At 45.2% G+C, this 21,936-nt stretch overlaps 1 pseudogene; it reads right to left on the reverse strand.

Annotated features, from left to right (window-relative positions):
* Positions 1 to 21,936, reverse strand: part of LOC138288485 (aldo-keto reductase family 1 member C1-like) — a 228,124-nt pseudogene that overhangs the window by 194,318 nt on the left and 11,870 nt on the right.

Here is a 21,936-nt window from a genome sequence, read left to right on the forward strand (position 1 = left end):
CTGCTCCCTCTGACCAGTACTAGTCAGAACACTTGATCATGTAATTTCTGAAAGAACTTGACCCAGCATCCTGTCAGCCTGACTGGCACCTGTCCGTGGGTCACTCTACAGATACCTGGGGTCCACCTATGGACCACACGTGCTGTCCAAAACCTCTTGTACCTCAGACATTAATTTGTCATTAGCCTCATCAATGTATACTCAAATACATAGTATTGCATCATCTGACTGTTATTTGCATCCGATTTGTGACAGTGCCCTTGAATAGCCAAATCTTGGCCCTTCCGTTGCCTGGCCCTCATTAATGCCTAAACTACAAAGTGTGACAGTGGACCAGGACCATAGTGTATGATGGTGTAAATGGCCTCCATCAAAACCAGCAACTTCAGATAATGTCCCTGAAAAGTCAACACATATGAGGACCCTGACTGTTCAAACGCTGAGTAACATTGTTCAAATGATAAAGATGAGTCGTGTGTGTTGAATACCAGCCATTTACTTCTGCACAGAGGCTATGATGTTTTCTGATACATTACCATCCACAGAGGCCAACTGGAGTACAAATGTTGCAATGACACATGCCGGATCCAGACACCTGAGACATTCTCTCACTCAGCACACCAAGGTTGCCCAGTTGAAAGTCTCATTACACGTTTTCAGTGACAGGGTGGGACCATCCATGTGTAGGTGACCATGTCCTCAATGGCTTCTCTCAAATTTTGCTACAAACAATACCCAATAGAAACAAGATTAGCTGCCACTAACTCATGAGGAGACCTGGAAGTTACAGTGACAACATACACCCTGACAGTTGATACTGGATCAATATTGGACCACACACATGTACATGTACCATCCAATCAACAAAATATTTGCAAGCAGCCGATCACAGTAGTGTCCCAGTTGTAACCTAGCAGGAAGAATGAAACATGCCACTAAACCAGGTAATGCATAAAGGGCCACATACATCAACAACCTATTTGCTATCATGACATGAGGAACGTTGAGATTTTGCAAAAAATATCAATGCAAAATGGTATGTCAGATTTCTCCAAAGAATCAATACGGCAAACGTAAAATGGGCAAATGGGGTTACAGAATGGCAAACAGTGAATCATACCCTATTTGCTTCCATGAGCCTGCTGCTGAAGGTTTAGCATTACTGAATTTGGGAAACCCTTGGATAAATTTGCAAGTCTGGAAGAGAAAACCCTAGGGTGCTGGGGGCCTAAGTCCACCTCTACTTCCCCCCAAATATACATTATTTAGGCACATGTGAAGCACACACATGCATAAGGCGCATGTGTGCCCTACATGTCAAAAGTAAAACACATTTAAGATACATTAACTCGTAATTAGGACATGGTTACCCCCTTAAAAAGTGTAGGCGACAATTGCACTACCTATTTGGCCTTTATATAATTTTGATTACCGTGATAAATGTGGACACATTTTTGCTAAGGAATACATCCTGGTATCCCATTCATATTTTGAAAATAGCCATCAGCAATTACCCACATATGTGTACAATTATGAGTAATAGCCATTCTGACCAATCATTACTATTGCACTGCGAATACCTTCTATACATCCTATAAGGGACTTTTGCCATAGCTAACCCCAAATGTGTATCACTTAGCACCGTTTGGTCATGACAAAACTCATTTCTCAATTTGACAAATGAAAGACATATTTGTCATAATGCGTCATATTTCCACGCATACAGCTTGTGCATCATAATTTTTGACGCACAGGAGTGCAGATAATGCAGAGTCAAAAAATTATTTCAAAAATACATATCATAATATCCTGCATAACATGGCCTCCATTTTTTTCCATAATACGTCATATTTCCACGCATACAGCTTTTGCGTCATAATTTTTGACGCACAGGAGTGCAGATAATGCAGAGTCAAAAATATTTTTCATATTTAGATACTATATTTTCCAGCGGCTTAATTTTCAACTCTAGAACTGTAAAATAAGCCTCAAACAAATATAATAGACCAATGAAGATTTTTTTTTTGACTCTGCATTATGTGCACTCCTATGCGTCAAAAAATATGATGCACAAGCTGTATGCGTAAAAAATGACGCATAGCGGAGAAAAAACGGCGGCCATTTTATGCAGGATGTGATGTAATAGGATATCCTGTTTACAGAATCTGTACAGTGGGTGTACTTTCACTTTCACTTTGCAGTCTCAGATTATTCTAGACTGTGTGGCTGTGTGGAAAGTGTTGTCCTGTGTATTAGTGCTTTTGTGTCCAGTGTACCATCTCAATTGTGCTTTTGTTATCATTGTCTTGTTGTTGAATACTGTCTGAGTCTGTGTTGTATTATTTTGTCAAGTCCCGTGTTTTATTTATTGTCTGTGGGAGTCTGTTGTGGGTACTGTAATATAGGGGTTAGTTGGGCTCTTCTTCTTAAGTTTTCTTTGTATTTCACCACTCTACCTTTCCCCATTTCCCCCTTTTCCTTTTTCTACAACTTTTTCCCCTTTGTCAGTGCTGACATGTCTGGTAGGCCACGGCTTTCCAGGATGGGTGAGGAGGAATTGGGGGGATTTATATGGCTTGTTTGCCATTTCCTCCCACTCATGCTGGAGGCTGGGGGTAGGGTGATACAGGGGTATCACACGGAGGCCCGTAAAGTCCGGTGGGGGAAGGTGCGCCATCACTTGGTCCGTGTATATGGTAGCCTAAGGAATGACCATCAACTGAAGCACCGCTGGGCTGATCTGATATCCAGGGAGCAAGATCTGCTGGGAATCAGGATTGGTGGCCATGTTGGTGAGTACAGATCAATTACATGTGCACAATTTAAAGCTGTGTGGCGACATGTGATGATTGTTACCCAATCTGCCAGATAAGTAGCTGACTGTGTGTAATGCTAGGGAAACCTACTGGGTAATTGATGCACAATGTGAAGGAAGACAAATGCTAGCAGTCAGGTAGCTCATGTTTTCTACACATACCGGTTGCCTGTACCAGTATGTAATGTAGTGCTGCCTTTGTGTCAGACAAGCGACACATTAATGACGCAATTAGGACTCTACAGGTCACAATAGCCAGTGAAAAATGGATGTTGAAACATCATACCTACATATGTAGACGCCATAGCTAGACTGACATTTGTAAACCCTACATGATGCTATAAATGAGTGCTGCCTTCACGTCAATTGAAGTTAGCAATGTTGTCCACACATATATCACATGTGTGTCTGGTTGGTGTGTATGGAAAATGACCACATAGGCTGTTTGAGTTTGAGAGGTCATGCAGTCCTCAAGTAACCAGCTTTTGGATGTCTCTCTTGGCTGCACATGATGAGATGAATGCACCCCTATATTGTTGGTGCATACTAATGGAGGTGCATCTTTGCCACCACATGACTGTCCAGGCCACTGCATGTGTGTAGTAGGGTGTGTAACTGTAGCAGGAGACTCATCCAATGTAAATGTTGCTCATGAATAATTCCATGCAGTATGAGCATGTGTGAAAGGGTTTCATTACTCATGTCATATTCTCACATTGTCTTTGTAATTGCAATTGTTTGTCAGTGCACGGATTCTGAGTATATTCTTCCTTCCATGCTTTACAGGTGGACCTGCACCGTACACAGTGGGAGAGGTGGCTCCTTTTGAGGACCCCGACACCTACAGTGAGTGTTGCATGTGTGCTATTTTTAATGTTTGCTGGTGATGCATGATGGACTACTGTGTGTTCAACAGAATTCAAGGTTTGATGCGCTGCCCATTCATTAGTATTGTTCCATTAGTGGGATTTCAGTTATCACTTCATTTTGAGTTGACCTATGCTTATCCATTTCTCAGATTTTGGGTCTGTAGGCCATTCCAGTAGGGCCCGCTATGGGGAATGGGGTGAGTCATGTGGAATACACTGGTTAATGTAAGAGTTGCTCTGGGACTTGTCTCTGACTGAGTCTGCATTTCAGACTGACATTCTCCCAGATAGCTTCTGCAAATGGCTTGTCTGAAATCTGCTGCTTCCCTAGTTAACGATGGACTGAGTACACTGTAGGTTGGATCTTCCGGGGGCATGTACTTCCACAAGTTGTACTAGAAGTGTGTGGGACTAGAGTGCAATGGCCTAGGTGTACATTCTACTCATGATCATGGGTGTTCTTGCTCCTCTGTGTCTGTAGAAAAATATGCCTCACTGGTAGTATGTGATGTTGGCCTAAGTCAGTACATTTTGACATGTGTGGACCTTGGATAGGACAAGGTTTAGCTGACTCCAATTTGTTGCTAGCCCTTCACTGGTGTTGTGTGTGTGGAGGCAAAAACTTGTTGAGCTTTCTATACACTCCTGGGTGTGCATTGATTATGGGACTGTTGGATGTTCTTCCCACCCCCCCCTCAAAGACTGCCATGTGTTTGGGAATAGGGTACCTAGGACTGTAGCAACCAGTATGTTACACATACTTGTGACCATTTGAAACTTTGTTTTGAACCTAGTGTACACACTGGGTTATGGCACATGAGTTCAATACTAGCAAATCCAATTACAAATGGCAGATATTGAGGGTTGCGATTGTTATCAAATACACTGACATATGTAGTCAAGGCAATAGGCGGAGGAGGTGCAGCCATAATGTCAGCTGCATTACTAATTATTTTGATGAGAAGTTTAGGCTGATGTCACCCATCATGTATAGACATGTATATGCTAGGTGTGAGATGCCCTTTGTATGCAGGCTTCCCATGTACTTCCTCTGAGACTTTCAATGATCTATGTGGTGATATGAGCTGTTACAACTACAGTAAAAGTAATTTCCAATTGACACATTGTGCTATTCCACCCAATGCATTTCCTATGGTAAATAGTTGCCCTTTCTCTTCACAGCTGCAAACGTGAGTGCCGCACAGAGGCATGATTTTGAAAGGCGGGCCATGAGATACCGGCACATCCTGCAGGTGCAGTCGGGGTTCCGAAGGATGGGCCGAAAATACCAGGCGGATCGGGCCTCCGGAGCATGGTGGGCCTCACCACAGGATGGCCCAACGTTGCCCACTACAGCCACCACCACCACAACCACCAGTTCTCCCCAAGTGGCCCCAGCAACTGCGGGGACAGTTGTCCCTGCCTCTGCAGCACAACCTGGACCCAGCAATATCAGAGCTGCAGGACAGTCCAGTGGGCTATAAACAACTCCCACACAGAGCACCTCTGCCAGCACACAGACAGCAGCAGCACCTCCAATTGACCCTGCGGCATTCCAGGCTTTAGACCGCAAAATGGACAAGTTCATTAGGAAGGTGGACAAGCTGAGCCAGGATGTGGCGTACATAAAGAAGCGGGTCAGGTCCATCAGGCGGACTCTACGGAGGGCCAACCTCTAGGACTTATATGGTCTATTTTAATTTATCCCTCCCCTCTCTCCTCTTTCCTTTTTATCATGATAGGTGAGTTTTGGGGATTAGTGTTAGGTTAGTATAGGTTGTTAGCTTAGTTAGTGTTAGGGAGGAGGGTGGGGGGTCCTTATTCTTTTTATTTTTCATTTTTGAGTGTGTGGGTGGGTGGGTGTTAGTCAATGTTGGGATTCCTGTCTGTTTAGAAAAGAAAAAAAAAAAATTATACAAAAAATACAAAAAAATATATGATTGTTTAGGATAGTATAGTATGTGTGTAGGTTAGTATGTGTTGTCCTGCATGTGTCCTGTCTCATAATGGTGGGTTGGGGATCGATTCGTTATATGTGTAGAGTAAGTTTAGCTTAGGTTAGTTAGGGACAGTTGTAGGTTAGGAGTAGTGAGATTAGATTAGTGTAGGTATGACTTTTCCCTTAGTTGCCTCTGGTGTGACTACTTATGAATAAAAATATAGTTAGCCCTTTGCATTATGTGTTAACTGCTACTTGATCATGGCCTTGCCATCAGTGTAGGTGATTGTTGTTCTATGACATTTGTGTCCTATGCTACACACCGAAGAAAAAAGAGGTTTAAAATGGCAGCTACCCCTGTGCTAACTTGGTAAGTATCCACCATTTGATAGAACCACCATTTGGAGTTTACATGGATCACAAAGGATTTGTGTTGAGTATGTTTTCTACATCACAAAGTGTGCTTACAGACTTGGTATTGTGGGTAATTTATTAGGTCGGACTGCAGTGTGATGTTCAGGGACATCTTTGTAGATGAGGTGTTGTTAACACTCTTGTCTTCTTGTCTTCATTACTGACATAGATCATGTGTGCAAAAATTCAGCATGACTTCCCTTCTTGGAAGTATACTCAGAAAGGGTGATTGATGCTGTGTTTAGTTGTGTTTGCTTAGATGAGACTGCATAATTTAATGTTTTAGTATTGCAAGGTGCCCACATTTATCAGCCACCATTAGTTGACTTTGATTGCTATTGATGAAGCATTATTCTGTCCAACACAGCATGATTGTGTGTGCTTTGTCCCTTCACCAGTTATTCTCCTCAGGATGGTCAGGCTATGATGCAATCCTGGCCACTCCACTGATGTATCAGACTACATGATGTCAGGACAGTTGTATTGACAAGCTACATGTTTGTCACACAGGCACTTTTGAGTTATCTACTGGACAGTTGATGTGTCAAATTACACAGAGACATATTAGGTGTGCAAGTGCTATTTATTGATAGGTGCTGTAGTGCAAAATGTACATTGTCCATGTTTGCTGAGTCCGTTCTAGTGCATTCTTACATGGTGATCCTACAGAAGGGGTGTGGATGATGCTCCTGACATGCTGGGGTAATGTTACAGACAGTGCAGAGGGACAGGATTTGCCGATTAGTAGGAGAGAGACATTCACTGGCAATGCTGACAAGTTATACTCTGGTTAGCAGAACAGTCATTGAGTATAGTTGTAGTGAGACTGGCATTTGACAAAATGTAGGACCTTGGTCAAAGTAGGCCATGGTGCAGGGACTAGTGCTTCCGGGTAGTCTTACGTGTGAATGTGATCTGTTCCATGTCTTCTTCTTCTGATGTGTGTGTTGCCTGCTTTGTCCTTGTTGTTGTTGGTTGTGAAGGGGCAACACACACCTCAGTGTTAGAAGACGTGGAGTCTGACATCCCGGTGGCTGCTCCCTGTGAAGGTCGTAAGGGCAGGACTGCAGCAAGTAGGGCCTGCTGGTTTTTGAGAATAGCAGCTACATCATGATGGTAGGCAGCCAGGTTGGCCCTGAGGGAGTCATGATTGCATTCGTGCATGCAGTGGAAGGTGTTGTTGCAACTCCCTTACTGCAGTGGTGAATTCCTTTATAGTTTCTTGTAGTCCTTGCAGTATGGATGTTAGGGCTTGCATAGCTGCTGCCTGATCTGCAGATGACATCATGCACGAGCGCACCCCCTCAAGGCTGGCTGCCATATTTTGCATCCCCACCCACACCTCCTTGGCCAGCTCCCGCTGTACTCCAACTACAGTTCTTTCAAAGCTGGTGCCAGTGTCCTCAGAGTCCTCAGCTGTGTAGGAGCTGGCTGGTCTTGCAATTGGGGTGGTGGGTGGTTCTTCTGTGATGGCTGCTTGTTCTGTGCTCCTCCTTATGACTGAAGGTGGGGTCTGGAGGGTTTCAAGGACCTTTTGGATGGTCTCCTGGGGAATGTTTATGGGCTCGTCATCCATGTCAACAGGGAAATCAGGGACAGGCATATCGGCAGGAGATCCACGTTCCTCTGCAATGAAACAGGGTACAATTAGTGTGTCTGTGTTGTGACAATTTTTACGTAACATGCCAGCCTTTTATTGAATTTACTTTGTGATCTTGTTTGGTATTGGTATCTGCTGTCCTTCATATGGGCATTGTTATAGGCCTATGGCCCACCTGTGTGTCACATGTGTGATATAGAGTTATCAGACTTGTCTGCCTAATCGCCTCTAGGTGTTGCTTTGTACCAAAGAGGGAATAGCCATCTTTTTGTCCTACTCGTCCCTCCGTGTATATCTATTCTTATGGTGAGACCTTTCACTGGCTGTGGGTGTTCTGATTGCCCTGGCAGCACACTTGCCTCTCAGGACCTGCCCCAATCCCTGATTGTTCACATTGACTTAATTGTAATTGACATGTGGCATATCCTATGCATGGCAATGTTATGATGTGATATGGATGTAGACATTGTTAATGTGTCCTGCTGATGTTGGGTAATGTGTGTTTAATTGGATTGCCCTGTTTATCGTATCAATGTCCTATTTGGTCCTCTGACTGTGCAGGTGTATTTCAGTGACCAGTTGCATGTGTCCCCTCCTCAATGCTGTTGTCTGAGCAGTATGACATTTGTGATGTTGCCTTGTTAGCCAGGCACGTGAAGGACCCTGACATATGCAGCATGTGTGTGTCCTTAGTGCTGTGTCGCTCCTATTGCTGTTTACTTTGGCTGATGTATGTGACAACTATGGGCATTGACATATGAGTGTACTGGGGCCTTTGTCTTGTTTCAGGAGATTGTTGCAGATGTCATCCTCACCCCCTAATTAAGGTATGTATGTTCCATGGGGAGGTTACTGCCATTGGCTACTATAGCTGCACAGAGATCAGAGGTGTTAGTGTCAACTGTTGTTGCAGTTACATTGCAGTTGTTGTTTTGGCTAGTGGATTGCTGATAGGGCCCTAGTTAATGTAGGAGATATTTTGGCTGACGAGTGCCAGGATGTAAGTTTGACGTAGTGGCCTTCCCTCCTGTCGAGGCTTTCCCTTAGCTCCATTGTTGTCATGACAGGATGCCCCCATGGGACTGTTGTTGGTGTTGTGTTATGTTGTGCCCCAGCTTCTGTATGTGCAGGGCATGCCCCCCTGCCGTGCCCCTTTACCCATGCCACTCCATGTATATGCTGACTTACATGCAATGTGTAGTAGGTATTCCCCCCCTGCTTACAGTCAACATTATTGCATTATAATTCCCCATGCGACTTACCCTGCATGTGCTTTGTCTCGTGGTAGTCTGCACTGTCCTGTCCTTGAATCCCTGTGACAATCTCCTCAGGGATGACGGCTGCGCACCATCTCCTCCATGTGATCCAGGGCCTCCTGGTGTGCTGGACTCCCCCCTCCAGTCTGCAGTGCTGCCTTCCTGTTCCTGGCCATTTTTTCCTTTGTCCTACGTTTGCAGTTATGCCAGCATTTCTTACACTCGGTGACTGTCCTGCGTACTTCAGCCACACTGTTGATCTTGTCAACAATTTGTTGCCATATGGCCTCTCTCCTACTGATTGGCAACTTAGAGGTGATGAACAGTTGGTGCTGGTGTTCCATTACCTCTTTAACCAGGATTTCCTGCTCCTCTGCACTGAAGCGACACTTTATTTTTTTTCTATATATGTCCTGGTTCTTGTATGCATCATCCTGGCTGGTTCCTGGTCTGCTGTCATCTTCCTGGGGTCTGTAGTGGCATCTGGGATCCATTTTGGCTCTCCTCTGCTGAAAGGGCAGTGTTTGCGGGTATTTTTGACGCTATTGCGTAAAAAAAAAAGGCGCTTTCCGGGTTGCGCTGTCGTAAATCGACCCACAGTCATTTACGTCGCGTTAACGTCGTTTTCCTTTACGACTTGACGCTGTGATGTGCGTAAAAAATAATGACTCCCACCTGTTGATTGCGCCGGCGGTAAACTTTTTGACGCAAAACTGCGGCGGCACAGCTTTGCGTCAAAAAGTATAAATATGGCCCTTAGTGTCTTTTAATCTTAGCCAGTATGTTGTTCTCTATATGCATTATGGTGTCCTCAGTCATATCAGTAAATTCAATGCCTAGATATTTTAATTTAGAGGGCTGACATTTTAGGTTAGCATGAATAGCTGTGTTTGCGAGGCAAACTATATTTAAAGGGAATATTTCATTTTCTTCCTTGTTTAAGAAGTAGTTTGACAACATAGTATATTTGGAAATGATGGCATGAACTTCCGGGACTGCTGAATCTGCCACGGACAAACAGTTCAAAAAATCATCGGCATAGGCCGGCAGGTTTTGAGGGCTGTGAGTAAAGGGGATCTACCACACTCACTGGGGCAGTCAGGACTGCCGATGTTGCGGTGTTCTGACTGCCACATTAAGACCCTTGCGGTCAGACCACCGGGGTTCCACCCAGGATCCATGATCCCGGCGGCCTGGTGGTGGCGGAGATCGTAATCTGCCATGGCAGGGCTTCATGCAGCGCTGCCCTGGGGGATTACAACCTTGTTCTCTGCCACTCTTTTCATAGCGGTTACACTGCCATGAAAGGCTGGCAGAGAACAGGTGCAGGGGGCTACAGGGCGGCCCCTTCACTGCCTATGCACTTGGCATGGGCAGTGTTGGGGCCCCCCTGCCCAGCACCGATGCAATGTTCACTGTCTGCTTTGCAGACAGTGAACATTGCGAGGGTGCCGGTGCACTGCGCGGGCTACAGCATTGCCGCTGGCTCGATTACGAGCAAGAGGCAATGCTGTAGCCTGTTTCCCGCTAGGCCGGTGGGCGGAAACTGAGGTTTCTCCCCACCGACTGAGGAGGAAACTCTTAATAGCTCCGGTGGGGTGGACACCACAAAGGCGGCAGCCACCCTGTCTGGAGTTTGGCAGACAGGCTTTCCCATTCGCCAAACTCTTAATTAGACTCTATGTTTTAAATCCTTCTCATGTGGTCCACAATCAGTTCTGTATGTTGGTATCTTAGGGGTTTGAAGATGAGGGCTCTTGGCTTTGATGAGGTGGATGCAGCTTTCATTAGAATTCTATATAAGTCTTTATCAAATAAGATTTCTTATACTTGAGGGAGCCAGGATTCAAGCAAAGACACACATGATTTATTGTTGATCTCTGCATTTCCAGGGAGGCTAAAAATCCTTAAGTTGCCTCTTCTGTTTCTGTCTTCCAAGTTGCATTCCTCCCTCGAGGAATTCAATGTTTCATGCCATAAAGTAAAAAAATTTCATTAGTGAGTTTTGGATATCTCCTGATCTACTGAGTCTCGATTCTGCCTCTTGCATGCAGTTAGCCAGAGCCATCTTGCCGCAGGCTCACAATTTTTGCTTGAAGGCATTCTGTGTTTGTTTTTGTTGACTGTGTATAGTAATGCAGGGAGTTGAGCCGTTGTAAGATGTTATGTTATGTTATGTTATTGAGACTTATATAGCGCCAGCTACCCGGAGGCCTCGTAGCGCTGATCAGTTTGAAAAGTTTAGAACATACTGGAGGAATCTCAAACTTCCCTGGAGAGGGGGAACTTAGGAGAATTTAGAATAGCCAGGTTTTAATGGCCTTCCTAAATTCATAGATGCCTATGCTGTTGGAGAGATCTTGTTTTCCTTTCACTGCGGAGTCTGCCAGGGGAGGGTCATTTGTAGCTCTTTTGACCTGCCTTTTACTCCCTCAATTCTTTGGTCCTTTTATAATCCCTCTTATGCTTCTCCGTTTTTGTATCTGCCATGAAGTGGATCACCAAGATACCAGAGGAGAGAGAGGGAGAGATTCACTTCAGTACAAGTGAGAGAGCGTTATGATGCAAAATCTAATATTCTGCTTAGACCCAAAAAATTCAGCTCAGAGTTCATTGCGGCGGGTGGGTATTGAATTACAGCATGTGAAGTAATAAATATGTATAGGTAATGCCACACAGAGGACACTGAAGGTAACACCCTGTAGGAGATAAATGAGTTGTGTGAGGCAGCTTTTGATGTGCAAGCAGGCATGTGCAGTCGCCAGCAGGTGAGGTGGTGTAAGGCCACTTAAATTTGTAAATATATATATACAGTGTACGTCGAAATACAAGAATATGACTCTGCACAGACAAATGTGAAATCATGGCAGTTAGGAAATGCATGTTAAAGAGACAGTTAAAAAGACCTTGTGACTTTAAGGCCACAGGATATAAGGGTGGCCCACCTCACCACGTGGTTGTTTTCAAATCTGACTAACCAAGCACCTATGATTAAGGCTTATGTGGATAGCCGAAACGCGTCAGGAAAGGAAAGAACATTTGATATTATCGTTGGAATTTTGTGAATAAAGGGCCTCCTTATGCTGCAAATTGGCGTAATGGCGCATCTCTTTTGTTGGAGAAATTTGCTTGGATATATAGAGGGGTGCTCCGTCCCCGCTGTGCCACGGCCGCCCTGTTGTGATTAGGCTTCGTGCAGAGAGACTGAGTTGGAATTGAAGTAATGGACAGCCTGATCCGCCCGCTGATACTGCAAGCTCATTTTGAAAGAAGGTACAGGATTTCCCAACCGTGATATGTTTTATAGTGATTAATGCAGTAAAATCGGGCAAGGGATGTGAATGGGGTATGGTTTACAATCCCATTCACTGTTTGTTCAGCATTAGCAAGGCCCTGAATGCGACGTGAAAAAATTGTCAATAGAAAAACAGTCAAGAGGATGATTTACAGCTGTGTTTAAACGCACTCTTAAAGCATAAAATAGGAAGAGTTGCAGAGTGTAAGTGAAGATAATGACTATTGGTCACTGTATTTAAATATGGAGCATTGCATAAAGACTACCAACTATATAACTTTGAAATCAAGCATATGACAAAGTATGAAAAAGTGTAACTAATTGAATGCGTTTTGAAAGAAAATCCGTAAGAAGACTGTTAACAAGAAGGTTGATTGATTCAGCACTATGGAGATTAAACGCATTCTCTAATACAAGAAGTAAAAATAAATAAATGTCAAATGCTTTTTTTAAATGAATTTAAAAATGGTGAATACTCGGCAATGATAAAGAATGATATATATATACAGTGTACGTCGAAATACAAGAATATGACTCTCCACAGACAAATGTGAAATCATGGCAGTTAAGAAATGCATGTTAAAGAGACTGTTAAAAAGACCTTGTGACTTTAAGGCCACAGGATATAAGGGTGGCCCACCTCACCACGTGGTTGTTTTCAAATCTGACTAACCAAGCACCTATGATTAAGGCTTATGTGGATAGCCGAAACGCGTCAGGAAAGGAAAGAATGCTTGATATTATCATCGGAATTTTGTGAATAAAGTACCTCCTAATGCTGCAAATTGGCGTAATGGCGCATCTCTTTTGTTGGAGAAATTTGCTTGGATATATATATATATGTATATAAGTACATATATATTGTGAGAGAAAAGGGCTGATTGCAGAGGCCCCCTAATTTTTTGCCCCATTTTCCACTTTTTGCTGGTATTTTGCTGACTCTGATGGTGCCTTTGGTACTGCTAGCCAGTCCCAGGGCCTGTGCTCTGTGTAAAATCAGTATGAAAATTAGGCTAATTATAATTGGCTAAGTCAGCCTACCTATAAGTCCCTAGTATATGGTAGGGCATGTAGGTTTAGGGACCCTAGTGTAGGTAGTACACCCATAGGTGCACTGCTGAGGTGCCCAGTGTCAATTTAAAGGCAGGCCTGCCTTGCTGGCTGCTTTTAAATTAATGTTACATGCAAATTCGACTTTGGAATTAAAAGTAGTTCCAAAGTCTTAAACTACTTTATTTTTACATATAAGTCACCCCTAAGGTGTGCCCTATGTGCCCCTAGGGCTGGGTGCTATGTAACTATAAGCAGGGACCTTATAAAAATAGTTTTATAAGCCCCGGTGAGGTAAAACAGCCAAATTCGTTTTCCCCTCATTGTAGTGAATGGCCTCCTATGGCTAGTATGGGGAGACTTTATTTTCATTTTAAAAATCCCCTTAAGTAACATATACCAGAAGTTTGGTATCAAATTAATTGTTATATTAAATCCCACAACTTCTAGTTGTTGGATTTAATACAACTTGTTCACATAAAGAGTTTAAAACTTTACCTGAAAAGTTGCCAACTTCAGCCCTGCAGTGTTTTTGCTGCTGTGCTCTGATTAGCCAACCTCTGGCAGCCTTGCCAGGATGCCTTGATGAGGTGTGAAGTGGCCTGGCTCCATACAAAGAGATGTGCCTGGGGGAGGAGATCTCCGCTCAGCAGATGGGGAAGCAGGAAGGGGGAGGGCTGCCAAACTGGTCTTCAAAGGCAGGAAAGGACATTTGGAACAACCCAGCAACACCCTCACATCCTGCAACCCAGACAATTAGGTGCCCCCTTGATTAGATTAGGAGAGGGCAGGAGAGGGGGGTGTTTAGGATTTTTAGCCACACCAGTAGGTGGGCTCAGCCAGATGTAACCCCCAAAAATCACTTTCAGCCATGATGGATTTTTGTGAAATGTTGCTCCCTGGGGTTGATTTTTGCCACACTTCCTGGGAAGTGGTCATCACAGGGGGAAGGGCCCTGCCCCGATTGGAGAACCAGGATCTCCCCTGCTTTTCACCCAGGAGCAAGGATAAAACTGTCAGACCTGCATCCACACCTCGTTCCCTACCAGATCCCTATCAGATTCCAACAAGGAAGAACTACAGGAGAAGAAGGACTGCCCTGCTGGACCCCTGACCTGCACCTGGACACTGCACTCTGGAGGACTGCAACAGCTGCACACTTGGGCTTTACCACTAAAAGGACTTTACCTGTCTTCTACTGCTTCAAGAAGGGACTCCCTGTTTGCTACAGGTACAAAGGAGCTGCCCAGAGTCTCCTGCATCAAGTCCTGCAAGCAGAGCCCAGCTGACCAGCGTCCAGTGGCCATTTGAGGATTCTGACCAGGTGCATTCTGGGAATTGCAACTCAAGGAACAACTCAGAGCTTCTGGAACCTTGGATCAAGTTGTGGACACTTTAAGGACACAAAAAGAACCTCTGGAAGAAGATCCAGAAGTTTGGAGACGTTTGGAGCAACTCCATAAGTTGAAGAGGTGCATTGTGGGAGTTGTAGTCCCAGACCCCAAGAGGCACACCAGAGCCTCTGAATCCTTGGCTGGTGCTGTGGACCACTCTCCTGAATCAAACACTTCTGAAAGTAAGTGTGACAGTGTTACCTCGTGGGTGGCCTGAACTCTGGACTTTGTTCCTTTCCAGTGTGACCTTTTTTAACCCTTTGAGCGCTAGTTGCTTCTATGCACTAGAAAGCATTAATTCTTTAAAAATTCATATCTCCGGTTCTCCTTATGCGATTTTATTCATTTTGGTGTCATTTTAAAGATAAATATATAATCTAGTTTTATAAATTGATTTTGGATTTTGAAACTGTTTCCTGTGTTTTATTTAATTACTGTTTTGTGATATTTGAATGCTTTATGCTTTGTCTCCTACGTTTAGCCTTGTCGCTCGTGCCGAAGCTCCCAAAGGTTGAGCAAGGTTTAATTCACTGAGACCTAACTGGACCTAAGTGGAGGTTAGTGGCCTTACCTGCTTACCTGCTCTTACCAATAACCCATTTTCCAATATATATATATATATATATATATACATAGACTGAAACTACCCCATTCAAACCACCCTCAATGTTTAATCCAGTGACTCCAAGAGATGCCATAGAAATATTCAACGACTATGACATTATTGATATTTAAAGGTGCTATGCTCACATGCAAAAACAAGGAAACAATGTAAATGGAAACCCAACCAGAAAGGGGTACTTCAATCTAGTATGGAAATTGCAACCATGACAAGATATAGTTATCAGTAAATCCGACTAGGGCGGTAACATAGTCATTTGGCCCATAAACATGTACAACAAGTAAGGCTACCAACAACTAAATGGCACTGTGTGTTATGTGAAATGTCATTTAGCAGCTTTGAGCCAAATTAAAAACAAGTATCATGCAGAGCTGGTGGAGTGGAGGAATGGGGGCTACTTAATCAAGATTAATATTTTTTCTTGTGCAATGACCATCCAAGAATACCTATATTTAACTTAATTCCAAATATTCACAAACAACCCAGTGAACCACCAGGGAGGCCAATTATATTAGCTATTGACAGTCTATTGTCCAATACATCAAAATATGTAGACTATTTTTTACAGGAGCATGTGCAAAACCTGCCCTTCTATGTGAAGGACACTGGAGACTTCAGGAAGAGAATATACAACATACCATGGAAGGACAATTGTGTTCTGGTGACACCAGATGTGACTTCATTATATACTAGTATTAGGCATGAACAGGACCTGAGGGCTGTAGAGCATTTCTTAAGGAGTAGACCATTGACACTTTACAAATACACCAAGATTTTGATCAGAATGGTGTTTAAGTAACAACTTCTTTCTCTATAACAAGGAGCTATACAAGCAAGTGTGCGGGATGGTGATGGGCACCTGTTTTTTTCCCCAGTTACGCACGTTTCCACACGGACTGATGGGAGAAGCAGGTGCTCATCGAGGACCATGCAACTCTGTTTGGTGAAAAAGTGGTATGCTGGTTGAGATTCATTGATGATCTGTTCGTAATTTGGAATGGCAACATTGGATCAGCCAAGGAATTTGTAAGAGACATCCACTGTAATGACTTGAATTTGCAATTTGTTGAAAATATGAGTGAAAAGCAGGTTGAATTCCTTGCCTTGCAAATATATGTGAATGGAGGAAAATTGGAATCCAGACTATTTATGAAGCCCAATGCTGGAAACACCATATTACATGCTACCAGCTTTCACCCAAAGCACACGATTTACAACCTCCCATATCGTGAACGTCTAAGGGTAAAAAGAAATAGCAGCACATGGCAAGACTGGCAGAAGAGTAAGGAAGAAACTAAGGGGAGGCTAATTCAAAGAGGTTACCCTAAACAGAATATTAATTCTGTTGTGGCAAGATTAATCATGATAAATCGGGAGGCCTTAGTCTTTCCTAACATGATCAAAAGGGGAAGGACATTACGCCCAGGCTAATGACCACATACATTAATTACAGAAGTATGAGATCAATTCTTAGTAAACACTGGCATCTGATCAAATCAGATCCATTGCTGGGGCCAACACTACGCAATACACCAACTGTTACCATTTGCAGAGTACACATTTAATTAGGGATTCTCTGGTTGGAAGCAGTCTAGAGAAACAGAAAACCACTAGCTGGCTGCACAAAAGAAAGGCGTTCATAAGTGCCATAAATGCAAGGCATGTAAAATAGGCATGGGTATGGAGACAGTGGAAGAACCCTACTCCAGAAAGCTGATATTCATTAGGGGCCATATCACTGCAGAACTGAATACGGAGTGTATTTTCTACAATGTGAGTTTGTGTTGTGCTATATAGGCAGCTCTAAATTACAAGTTCGAGTTTAAGAGCAGTAAAGAAGAAAGACTGTCCTACCCTGTAGCGAGACACGTGCATGACATACATAATAATAAGATCAACAATTTAAGATACTATGGGGGTCATTGGCCGGGGACCACGGAAGCACCGCCAACAGGCTGGCGGTGCTTCCAAGCCCATTCTGACCGCGGCGGTAAAGCCGCGGTCAGAAAAGGGGATCCAGCGGTTTCCCGCCGGATTTCCCCTGCATGGGCTGAATCTCCATGGCGGCGCTGCAAGCAGCACCGCCATGGAGATTCAGACCCCCTTCCGGTCATCCTGTTTCTGGCGGTATTTACCGCCAGGAACAGGATGGCGGGAACGGGTGTCGTTGGGCCCCTGGGGGCCCCATAAAGATTTTCACTGTCTGCTTAGCAGACAGTGAAAATCGCGACGGGTGCAACTGCACCCGTCGCACCCCTGCAACTCCGCCGGCTCCATTCGGAGCCGGCTTCCTTGTTGCAGGGCCTTTCCCGCTGGGCCGGCGGGCGCTCTTTTGGCGGTAGCCCGCCGGCCCAGCGGGAAAACCAGAATGGCCTCCGTGGTCTTCTGACCGCGGAGCGGCCATTTGGCGGTTCCCGCCAGGCGGGTGGCTCCCGCCGCCCGCCAGGGTCAGAATGACCCTCTATGTCATAGATGCAATGCAAGAGAAATCAGGGGAGGGGACCGAGAAATAAGTTTGAGGCAATTGGAGAGTAAATACATTGTGCTACAAGATAGCAAGAACCCAAAAGGACTCAATACAGAAGTAGAACTGTACACATTTCTATAGTATGAGTCAGTGGATGGAGGATGGATACCTACTTATCAAAAGCTGAATATTAATTGTGAACAACTGTACAGGTAATTATTTAAATAATCTTCAGACAACTCCTTAATTAATGAATGCATAAGGAGGAATACCACAAATGAATGAAAGAGATTTATAGGCATCTTAGAGCATCAGAATGTGTTAAGCCTCATAATATGAATGTAATTTTGTAGCCAAGGGAACAAAATGCAGAGGTTGGGCGGGATTTTTTTTTAATGAAATACCCACTAGGGTAAGATTTGAGCGTATAGGAGAAACAAAGGTATGTCAAGTGTGAGATTAAACCCACTGGGGAATGATGGGGTATATGGTATCCAAGATTGAATAACCAGAATTAGTGGTGATTAAATAATTCAACATATGGCAATATGGGAAGTCTCCCATCAGCACTGTGTAGAAGAAAATGGTGAATAATAATGAGAAGGCAGCGTCGGTATCAGTATAAGCCATGATTTCGCCGACGGCGATATCACCTGTGGTATAGCGAGCAAGGCATTGCTTACATTGTTTTTACAATGAGGGAGGGCTAAAATAAGGTAAAACTGTCAAGGTCACGAAAAGCATGATTTAATGATGAAATATGGTATGAAAAATAATGCGGCAAAAGGAAAAAGTAAATATAAGACATATTGTAGGAAGTTGGCTCTGTATGTACTATTTCAAAGTAAGAAATAGCATGCACAGAGTCCAAGGGTTCCCCTTAGAGGTAAGATAGTGGCAAAAAGAGATAATTCTAATGCTCTATTTTTTGGTAGTGTGGTCGAGCAGTGGGCTTATCAGAGGGTAGTGTTAAGCATTTGTTGTACACACACAGGCAATAAATGAGGAACACACACTCAAAGACAATTCCAGGACAATAGGTTTTTATATAGAAAAATATATTTTCTTAGTTTATTTTAAGAACCACAGGTTCACGATTTACAATCAATACCTCAAATGAAAGGTACTTCACTTAGGTATCATAGGAACTTTGAATCAGCAAAATAGCATGTACAGTTTTGGCAAAAATGGCAATAAGCTATTTTAAAACTAGACAGTGCAAATTTCAACAGTTCCTGGGGGAGGTAAGTATTTGTTAGTTTTGCAGGTAAGTAAACCACCTACAGGGTTCAAAGTTGGGTCCAAGGTAGCCCACCGTTGGGGGTTCAGGGCAACCCCAACGTTACCACACCAGCAGCTCAGGGCCGGTCAGGTGCAGAGGTCAAAGTGGTGCCCAAAACGCATAGGCTTTAATGGAGAAGGGGGCACCCCGGTTCCAGTCTGCCAGCAGGTAAGTACCCGCGACTTCGGAGGGCGGACCAGGGGAGTTTTGTAGGGCACCGGGGGGGACACAAGTCAGCACAGAAAGTACACCCTCAGCGGCACGGGCGGCCGGGTGCTGAGTGCAAACAGGCGTCGGGTTTGCAATAGGTTTCAATGGGAGACCCTGGGGTCTCTTCAGCGAAGCAGGCAGGCAAGGGGGGGGCTCCTCGGGGTAGCCACCACCTAGGCAAGGGAGAGGGCCACCTAGGGGTCGCTTCTGCACTGGAGGTCGGATCCTTCAGGTCCTGGGGGCTGCGGGTGCAGTGTCTTTACAAGGCGCCGGGCTCTTGGAAGCAGGCAGTCGCAGTCAGGTGGAGCCTCTGGATTCCCTCTGCAGGCGTCGCTGGAGGGGCTCAGGTGGGTCAACTCTGACTACTCACAGGGTCGCAGTCGGAGGGGAGTCCTCCCTGTAGTGTTGTTTCTCCGCAGGTCGAGCCGGGGGCGTCGGGTGCAGAGTGGAAAGTCTCACGCTTCCGGTGAGAAACGTGGAGTCCTTTTAAAGTTGTTGCTTTGTTGCAAGTTTTGGTTTCTTTGGAACAGGGTCACTGTCTTCGGGAGTTCTTGGTCCTTTTAGATGCAGGTTAGTCCTCTGAGGCTTCAGAGGTCGTTGGAGTCGCTGTTGCAGTTTCTCTCGATGTTGGGGAGACAGGCCGGTGGGGCTGGGGCCAAAGCAGTTGGTGTCTCTGTCTTCTCTGCAGGGCTTCAGGTCAGCAGCCCTTCTTCGTCTTAGGTTGCAGGAATCTATCTTCCTCGGTTCTGGGAGCCCCTAAATACTCAATTTAGGGGGGTGTTTTAGGTCTGGGGGGTTAGTAGCCAATGGCTACTAGCCCTGAGGGTGCCTACGCCCTCTTTATGCCTCCTCCCTGAGGGGAGGGGGGACACATCCCTAATCCTATTGGGGAAATCCTCCATCTACAAGATGGAGGATTTCTAAAAGCCAGAGTCACCTCAGCTCAGGACACCTTAGGGGTTGTCCTGACTGGCCAGTCACTCCTCCTTGTTTTTCTCATTATCTCCTCCGGCCTTGCCGCCAAAAGTGGGGCAGTGGCCGGAGGGGGCGGGCATCTCCACTAGCTAGAATGCCCTGTGGCGCTGTAACAAAGGGGGTGAGCCTTTGAGGATCACCGCCAGGTGTTACAGCTCCTGCAGGGGGAGGTGAGAAGCACCTCCACCAAGTACAGGCTTTGTTACTAGCCACATAGTGACAAAGGCACTCTCCCCATGTGGCCAGGAACATGTCTGGTGTGTGGCAGGCTGGCAAAACTAGTCAGCCCACACTGGAAGTCGGTATGTTTTCAGGGGGCATCTCTAAGATGCCCTCTGGGGTGTACTTCACAATAAAATGTACACTGGCATCAGTGTGCATTTATTGTGCTGAGAAGTTTGATACCAAACTTCCCAGTTTTCAGTGTAGCCATTATGGTGCTGGGGAGTTCGTGTCTGACAGACTCCCAGACAATATACTCTTATGGCTACCCTGCACTTACAATGTCAAAAACATGGTTACCCCATGACTTTTTGCCTTTGCTGATGCCAAGTTATGATTTGAAATTGTGCTGAGGCCTGCTAACCAGGCCCCAGCACCAGTGTTCTTTCCCTAACCTGTACCTTTGTTTCCACAATTGGCACACCCTGGCATCCAGGTAAGTCCCTTGTAACTGGTACCCCTGGTACTAAGGGCTCTGATGCCAGGGAAGGTCCCTAAGGGCTGCAGCATGTCTTATGCCACCCTGGTGACCCCTCACTCAGCACAGACACACTGCTTGCCAGCTTGTGTGTGCTGGTGGGGAGAAAATGACTAAGTCAATATGGCACTCCCCTCAGGGTACCATGCCAACCTCACACTGCCTATGGCATAGATAAGTCACCCCTCTAGCAGGCCTTACAGCCCTAAGGCAGGGTGCCCTATACCATAGGTGAGGGCATAGGTGCATGAGCACTATGCACCTAGAGTGTCTAAGCAAAACCTTAGACATTGTAAGTGCAGGATAGCCATAAGAGTATATGGTCTGGGAGTCTGTCATACACGAACTCCACAGCACCATTATGGCTACACTGAAAACTGGGAAGTTTGGTATCAAACTTCTCAGCACAATAAATGCACACTGATGCCAGTGTACATTTTATTGTGAAATACACCCCAGAGGGCATCTTAGAGATGCCCCCTGAAAACATACCCGACTTCCAGTGTGGGCTGACTAGTTTTGCCAGCCTGCCACACACCAGACATGTTGCTGGCCACATGGGGAGAGTGCCTTTGTCACTCTGTGGCTAGTAACAAAGCCTGTACTGGGTGGAGGTGCTTCTCACCTCCCCCTGCAGGAACCGTAATACCTGGCGGTGAGCCTCAAAGGCTCACCCCTTTGTTACAGCACCCCAGGGCACTCCAGCTAGTGGAAATGCCCGCCCCTTCCGGCCATGGCCCCACTTTTGGCGGCAAAACAGGAGGAGATAATGAGAAAAACAAGGAGGAGTCACTGACCAGTCAGGACAGCCCCTAAGGTGCCCTGAGCTGAGGTGACTCTGACTTTTAGAAATCGTCCATCTTGCAGCCATTGGCTACTAACCCCCAGACCTAAACACACCCCTAAATTGAGTATTTAGGGGCCCCCAGAACCAAGCAAGATAGATTCCTGCAACCTGAAGACGAAGAAGGACTGCTGACCTGAAAGCCCTGCAGAGAAGACCGAGACACCAACTGCTTTGGCCCCAGCCCTACCGGCCTGTCTCCCC

The sequence above is a fragment of the Pleurodeles waltl genome, chromosome 4_1 (genome assembly GCF_031143425.1).
Source record: "Pleurodeles waltl isolate 20211129_DDA chromosome 4_1, aPleWal1.hap1.20221129, whole genome shotgun sequence".
Lineage (NCBI taxonomy): Eukaryota > Metazoa > Chordata > Amphibia > Caudata > Salamandridae > Pleurodeles > Pleurodeles waltl.